Source organism: Balaenoptera ricei, chromosome 3 (genome assembly GCF_028023285.1).
Source record: "Balaenoptera ricei isolate mBalRic1 chromosome 3, mBalRic1.hap2, whole genome shotgun sequence".
NCBI classification, from domain to species: Eukaryota; Metazoa; Chordata; class Mammalia; order Artiodactyla; family Balaenopteridae; genus Balaenoptera; species Balaenoptera ricei.
Genome location: NC_082641.1, coordinates 50,707,869 through 50,716,945, shown reverse-complemented (window position 1 = coordinate 50,716,945; position 9,077 = coordinate 50,707,869).

Genomic DNA, 9,077 nt, shown 5'->3' with positions numbered 1-9,077 from the left:
TGTATATGTATATACTATGTTTATGCAAAATTACATATGTCTGTATAAATGAAGGCCAAATTACTATTACAAAGTCACTTTGTAAGCATAGAGTCAGAACAAGGGTAGCTAATTTTATAACAACAGTCACTGTCACTGAGCTATGATACCAAATCTTAGGTTTAAGACAATCTCTTCCTTGACTGGTGTTGGAAACATAGGACAAGTTGTTTTTTTGGAATATATATTATTCTAGACTGCATTCATACCATTGAACTTCCTGCTGCCATGCACAGTCCATGCCGGGGCAGACAGCTTCCCGGGAGAATACCTCCTCTTACCTTGACTGTATTTGACCACTGCCCAATTAAACTGAGCACTTCACTCTTAGGCAGTGATCTTTTCCTAAGTTCCTGGGTATAACACTATATTGATCATACTACTAAAATATTAGTAATTGAAAGTTAGTAATAAATCACGTGTGGCCAAAGTGGGGAAATGTTCATGGATAGCTGCTGATTTAATTAGCTATTTTTTCATACTTAGAGAAATAAAGCACATCAAACAAAGAGGAAAAAAGTAGAAAATAAGTTTAATTTGTTCAAGTGTTTCTGACAATTCATAGCAAAAACCCTTTCCTGTGTCCTATTTCTTTAATTTTTTGTTATAAAAAATTAATTCATTAATTTTATCTTATCTGAAAGTAATATAATATTTTTATTGTACTAGAAATTCATAATGATCCCAGGAATGCAAGGGTGATTCAAAATATGAAAATCAATCAGTATTATATACCACATTATAGAATGAAAAAAAAAAAAAAAACACAATCATCTCAATTGATCCAGAAAAAGCACTTGACAAAATTCAATGCCCTTTCTTAATAAAACTACATAAAAACACTCAACAAACTGGGAATATAAGGAAACTTCCTTAACATGATAAAGTCTATATATCAAATCGTGACAGTTAACATCATACTCAGTGGTGAAAGACTGGAAGTTTTTCTCCCTTTATCAGGAAGAATACAAAACAAACCAATTAACAAATGGACAAAGAACTTCAATAGATAATTCTCCAAAGAAGCTATACAAGTGGCCAATAAGCACAAGAAAATATGCTCAACATCATTAGTCATTAGGGAAATGCAAATCAAAACCACTGTGATATAAAACCTTACACCTGCTAGTATGACAATAATAACAATAACAACAACAACAACAATAATAATAAGTGTTTTCAAGGATGTGGAGGAAATGAAACCCTGTACATTTCTAGAGAGGATGGAAAATGGTGGCAAACAGTTTGGTGAATCCTCAGAAAGTAAAACAAAATTAGCATAATACCCAGCAATTACACTTCTAAGTATATACCCCAAATCATTGAAAACAGGAACTAAAAAGAGATTTATATACCAGTGTTCATAGCAGCACTATTAATAATAGCCAGAACATGGAAAAAACCTAAGAGTCCTTCAAAAGATGAATGGATAAACAAAATGTATTGTACACATATAATGGAATACTATTCAGCCATGAAAAGGAATGTTTTGATGCATGATATAATATCGATGAACCTTGAAAACAATATGCTAAATTAAGTAAGCCAGACATAAAAGAAAACTTTATGATTCCATATAAATATCTAGAATGGGCAAATTGATAGAGACAGAAAGTAAATTAGAGGTTGCCAGGGACTGAGGGGAGGGAGGAATGGGGAGTTATTGTTTAATGGGTACAAAGTTTCTGACTGGGCTGATAAAAATTTGGGGGAATAGATAGTAATGATTGTACAACACTGTGAATGTAATTAATGGCACTAAATCATACACTTAAATGGTTAAATTGGCATGTTTTATATATGTATTTTATCACAATTAAAAATACAGTGGAAACATGAACTTTTTAGTTGAAGATGGCAAATTGAACATGTTTTAGCTCTATCCCTCCTGAACTTCCACCAAAATGACAGTAAATAAATTATTTAAAAACCATACTCCACATAAGGACTAATGAAAGAGGAGAAAACAGCAAAATTTTGGGTACTGAGAAGCAGAATGATGAGCAGTTACTATATACAACAAACAAACCAAAAAACCCACAGTGGGATCCAGTATTCTACCAGGAAATTGAATGCAAAGGAAAAGAAAAAAATCTGTAGGATTGTTTTAGTATGAGTGGATAAGCTGCAATTTCTCAAAGTCACAGCATTTGGCAGAGAGACTTTGACCAGGATAAAGAGAGTCACTGAAAAACAGAGTCCAAAACACATGACTACACAGTAGTACCCTAGCTGCCAACTATCTTAGTATATTCCATTTCAGTCCTGGCAACTAGATTAGCAATCTATATTTATTAATGATTGAGGTCTTAATAGTGCCTTTGTATCATTCCTGTTGACACTGATGCTAGAGACTGAACAGTATATCCTGTGAATTAGGGCCTCTCTCTTAGACATCTTTGGCCCTAAATATTATTTAGGGTGTGACTATAGCAATAAGTAGGGCAAAAAAACCATGAAGAATTCTCAGTAAATCATTTGTCTGGGATTGAACCAGTGTCTTCTCTCTTATGCCTATTTGATATTTAGTTATTAATCATAAACCTGTCCACCACAGGGTCATCCTTTCTTATTTGATCATTTATTATCTGTATATTTTTGAACTTCCCCGTCTTAGTCCCAGTGCTAAGCACAGTGGGAGGTATAATACTAATCAAAGTATAACACTTTTCAAGATGTTTACAGCTTCTTCATGGATATCAGTCTTGTTCACAAATATAATACAATATAGATTGGTATCCTTTCAAACAAAGTAGTTTAAATAATTTAAATTATTTTTAGAAAATTCTGGGGAAGGAAACACAAAAAAGAGGGGATATATGTATACATATACCTGATTCACTTTGCTGTGCAGTAGAAACTAACACAACATTGTAAAGCAGCTATACTCCAATAAAAATTAATTTTAGAAAATTCTAGAGAAAAAAGAGTTCACATTTTGCTAAAGTAATCAGGGGAGACTTCATGGATGCAAGGTATCATTTGAGAAGGATTTCAAAGAATGGGGACAAAATGGATATACTTAGAGAAAGTATAATGCAGACAGGGAGTACCATTTAAGGCAGTTATATCCAACTTTTCGTGTTCTTAATATATTCTCAAACGCTCAAATTTTAGCATCAGTTGTAGGGTTTACACCAATCCACAGGTACTGTACCCATGAATCACCCTTCAAGTCAGTACTTTGGCACTACGATGTAGAACTTTCTGTTATCCTGAATATGCTCTCATATGGAAATGTTTTGGCAGGATCTAGTAAGTATATCATCTTGTGGTGATGCCATTTCTTCTTACTCTCAGCTTTCTACACTGAATAGCACCAGATGTCCCATCTAACAGACTTTCTGAAAAGCACTTTTCCTCATTTGAGAAAAAATAAATGTTGTGCTTTAATCAACATCTTACAGCACTTAACTGAGGATCTTTGGTTACCCCAGTGCACTATGGCATAACTATGGAGTATTACTGGTACTAGGGAAGGCAACAAGGGAAGTAAGCCACAGGGAAGTTTTGGTAATAATGTCTGTTCCAGTGCACAATGGAGGATCCATGAAATGAAATACTGAGAAATAACATTTGAAAGGAAAAATGTGACCAAATTGCCAAAGTAAGCCTCTGTTATTCTGTAGGTCAAGTTAAATTTTATAGAGCCAATGGGTTCCACAGAAGTATTTCAGAAATTACCTTGGTTGAGGGTAGGGGAACTAGTGATTAAGGCATTTCTACTTCAAATAGAGTAGCTCAGGCTTTTTATTCTAGTTTTAAGAAACAATGCTTTTGGTAAGAAAAAGTTTTTAAAATAATTGAGCAGGCTATGAAAAACACCATTGAAGGTTTTCAGGGCGGTGACATAATAAGATCAGTTTTGAAAGGTTGTTCTGGTATCAGGATGTATCAGGAGTGGAATAGCTAGGAACAAGGAGGTTTATTGGGAGACTTTTACATCATCCAGGAAGAAATCGTGAAAGCTTGTACAGCATGGTGGTTGTGAGACCAGAAAGGAGGAAAAGGAAAAGAACCATTCTAGAAATAGAATCAAAGGACCTCACAATATTTTGGCTCAGGGGGTAGGAGAGAAAAAAAATGTCTGCTTCAAGTATTTATGGCTTTCTTGCTCTAGTAGGTGATGTCATCAATACAGATATAAGTAAGTTAAAAAGTAGAGAGAGCAAATGAATTTTATTGTGAACATGGTGTATTTGAATTAAGTGCCAGATGTCTTGTGAGATATAACTATCAGACCACTTTAAATGCACTTCCAGAGCTTTGTAGTCTTTATCTATTAATACAGCAACATGAGTATTTACACAGATAGTAAGTTAAAAAGGGGGAGTAGCCAAAAATTACATGAAAGGAAAATAGGGTTAGAGGCAAAAGTTGAGTAAAGGCAATGTGGTCAGTTCTGCCACTAGAGATTAAAAAATTTTATAAGGCATATTTGAAACCAAATAGCAAGAATTTGTAATGGAATCAAAAATAAATACATAATGGGGTTCTGTAAAGAAGGAGGGGTACTCACTCCCTCTTGCAAGAGTACCGGAATCACAACTAACTGCTGAACAATCATCAACAGAAAGACACTGGAATTCACCAGAAAAGATATCTCACATCCAAAGACAAAGGAGAAGCTACAGTGAGACGGTAGGAGGGGCACAATCACAATAAAATCAAATCCCATAACCACTGGGTGGATGACTCACAAACTGGAGAACAATTATACCACAGAAGTCCACCCACTGGAGTGAAGGTTCTGAACCCCACATCAGGCTACCCAACCTGGGGACCTGGCAAGGGGAGGAGGAAATCCTAGAGAATCAGACTTGAAGGCTAACGGGATTTGATTGCAGGACTTTGACAGGACTGGGGGAAACAGAGATTCCACTCTTGGAGGGCACACACAAAGTAGTGTGTGCATCGGGACCCGGGGAAGGAGCAGTGACCCCATAGGAGACTAAACCAGACTTACATGCTAGTGTTGAAGGGACTCCTGCAGAGGGGTGTGGTGGCTGTGGCTCACCGTGGGAACAAGGACACTGGCAGCAGAAGTTCTGGGAAGTACGCCTTGGCATGAGCCCTCCTGGAGTCTGCAATTAGCTCCACCAAAGGGCCTGTAGGCTCCAGTGCTGGGTTGCCTCAGGCCAAACAACCAACAGGGAGGGAACTCAGGCCCACCCAGCAGACAAAGAGATTAAAGTTTTACTGAGCTCTGCCCACCAGAGCAATGTCCAGCTCTAACCACTACCAGTCCACCCCCCCATCAGGAAGCTTGCACAAGCCTCTTAGATAGCCTCATCCACCATAGGGCAGACAGCAAAAACAAGAAGAACTACAATCCTGCAGCCTGGAGAACAAAACCCACATTCACAGAAAGATAGACAAAATGTAAAGACAGAAGACTATGTACCAGATGAAGGAACAAGATAAAACCCCAGAAAAATAATTAAATGAAGGGGAGATAGGAAACCTTCCAGAAAAAGAATTCAGAATAATGATAGTGAAGATGATCCAGGACCTCGGAAAAAGAATAGAGGCAAAGATCAAGAAGATGCAAGAAGTGTTTAACAAAGACCTAGAAGAATTAAAGAAGAAACACAGATGAACAATACAATAACTGAAATGAAAACTACACTAGAAGGAATCAATAGCAGAATAACTGAGGCAGAAGAACGGATAAGTGACCTGGAAGACAGAATGGTGGAATTCACTGTCGTGGGAGAGAATAAAGAAAAAAGAATGGAAAGAAACAAAGACAGCTTAAGAGACCTCTGGGACAAGTTAAACGCACCAACATTTGAATTACAGGGGTTCCAGGAAGAGAAGAGAAAGAGAGACAGGACCCGAGAAAATATTTGAAGAGATTATAGTTGAAAATTTCCCTAACATGGGAAAGGAAATAGCCACCTAAGTCCAGGAAGTGCAGAGAGTCCAGGCAAGATAAACCCAAGGAGAAACACACTGAGACACATAGTAATCAACTTGACCAAAATTAAAGACAAAGAAAAATTATTAAAAGCAGCAAGGGAAAAATGACAAATAACATACAAGGGAACTCCCATAGGGTTATCAGCTGATTTCTCAGCAGAAACTCTACAAGCCAGAAGAGAGTCATGATATATTTAAAGTGTTGAAAGGGAAGAACCTACAACCAAGATTACGCTAGCTGGCAAGTATCTCATTCAGATTCGATGAAGAAATCAAAAGCTTTACAGACAAGCAAAAGCTAAGAGAATTCAGCACCACCAAACCAGCTCTACAGCAAATGCTGAAGGAACTTCTCTAAGAGGGAAATACAGGAGAAGAAAAGGACCTACAAAAACAAACCCAAAACAATTAAGAAAATGGTAATAGGAACATACATATCAATAATTACCTTAAAGATGAATGGATAAAATGCTCCAACCAAAAGACAAAGGCTCACTGAGCGGATACAAAAATACCCATACGTATGCTGTTTACAAGAGACCCACTTCAGACCTAGGGACACATACAGACTGAAAGTGAAGGGATGGAAAAAGTTATGCCATGCAAATGGAAATCAAAAGAAAACTGGAGTAGCAATACTCATATCTGATAAAATAGACTTTAAAATAAATAATATTACAAGAGACAAGGAAGGACACTACATAATGATCAAGGGATCAATCCAAGAAGAAGATATAATAATTATAAATATCTATGCACCGAACATAGGTGCACCTCAATAAATAAGGCAAATACTAACAGCTATACAAGAGGAACTCAACAGTAACACAATAATAGTGGGGGGACTTTAACACCTCACTTACACCAACAGACAGATCATGCAGACAGAAAATTAATAAGGAAACATGAGATTTAAATGACACAAAAGACCAGACAGTTTTAGTTGATATTTATAGGGCATCCTATCTGAAAACAGCAGATTACACTTTTTTCTCAAGTGCACATAGAACATTTTCCAGGATAGATCACACCTTGGGTCACAAGCCTCAGTAAATTTAAGAAAATTGAAATCATATAAAACATCTTCTCTGACAACAGTGCTATGAGATTAGAAATCAATTACAGGGGAAAAAAAACCGTAAAAAACACAAACACGTGGAGGCTAAACAGTACATTACTAAATAATCAAGAGATATTGAAGAAATCAAAGAGGAAATCAAAAAATACCTAGAGATAAATGACAATGAAAACACGACAATCCAAAACCTTTGGGATGCAGCAAAAGCAGTTCTAAGAGGGAAGTTTATAGCTATACAAACCTACCTCAAGAAACAAGAAAAATCTCAAATAAACAATCTAACCTTGCACCTAAAGGAACTACAGAAAGAAGAACAAACAAAACCCAAAGTCAGTAGAAGGAAAGAAATGATAAAGATCAGAGCAGAAATAAATGAAATAGAAACAAAGAAAACAATAGCAAAGATCAATAAAACTAAAAGCTGATTCTTTGAAAACATGAACCAAATTGATAAACCATTATCCAGACTCATCAAGAAAAAGAGGGAGAGGACTCAAATCAGTAAAATTAGAAATGAAAAAAGAAAAGTTACAATGGACTCTGCAGAAATACAAAGCATCATAAAAGATTACTACAAGTAACTCTGTGCCAATAAAATGGACAACCTGGAAGAAATGGACAAATTCTTAGAAATTTGTCCTTCCCAGTCTGAACCAGGAAGAAATAGAAAGTATGATCAGACAAATCACAAGTAATGAAATTGAAACTGTGATTAAAAATCTTCCAACAAACAAAAGTCCAGGACCAGATGGCTTCACAGGTGAATTCTATCAAACATTTAGAGAAGAGCTAACACCCATCCTTATCAATCTCTTCCAAAAAATTGCAGAGGAAGGAACACTCCCAGACTCACTTTATGAGGCCACCATCACCCTGATACCAAAACCAGACAAAGATACTACAAAAAAAGAAAATTGAAGACAAATATAACTGATGAATATAGATGCAAAAATCCTCAATAAAACACTAGCAAACAGAATCCAACAACACAAAAGGATCATACACCATGATCAAGTGGGATTATGCCAGGGATGCAAGGATTCTTCAATATATGCAAATCAATCAATGTGATACAGCATATTAACAAATTGAAGAATAAAAACCACATGATTATCTCAATAGATGCAGAAAAAACTTTTGACAAAATTCAACACAAATTTATGATTAAAAACTCTCCAGAAAGTGGGTATAGAGGGAACCTACCTCAACATCATAAAGGCCATATACAACAAACAGACAGCAAACATCTTTCTCAGTGGTGCAAAACTGAAAGCATTTCCTCTAACGTCAGGAACAAGACAAGGATGTCCACTCTTGCCACTATTATTCAACATAGTATGGGAAGTCCTAGCCATGGCAATCAGAGAAGAAAAAGAAATAAAAGGAATACAAATTGGAAAAGAAGAAGTAAAACTGTCACTGTTTGCAGATGACATGATACTATACATAGAGAATGGTAAAGCTTTTACCAGAAACTACTAGAGCTAATCAATGAATCTGGTAAAGTTTCAGGGTGCACAATTAATGCACAGAAATTTCTTGCATTCCTTTACACTAACAATGAAAGATCAGAAAGAGAAATCAAGGAAACACTCCCATTCACCATTGCAACAAAAAGAATAAAATACCTAGGAATAAACCTCCCTTAGGAGGTAGAAGACCTGTGCTCAGAAAAGTATAAGACACTGATGAAAGAGATAAAAGATGACACAAACAGATGCAGAGATATACCATGTTCTTGGATTGGAAGAATCAATATTGTGAAAATGACTATACTACCCAAAGAAATATACAGATTCAATGCAAGCCCTATCAAATTACCAATGGCATTATTTACAGAACTAGAACTAAAAATTTCACAATTTGTATGGAAACACAAAAGACCCTGAATAGCCAAAGCAATCTTGAGAAAGAAAAATGGAGCTGGAGGAATGAGGCTCCTGGACTTTAGACTATACTACAAAGCTACAGTAATCAAGACAGTATGGTACTGGCACAAAAACAGAAATATAGATCAATGGAACAGGATAGAAAGCCC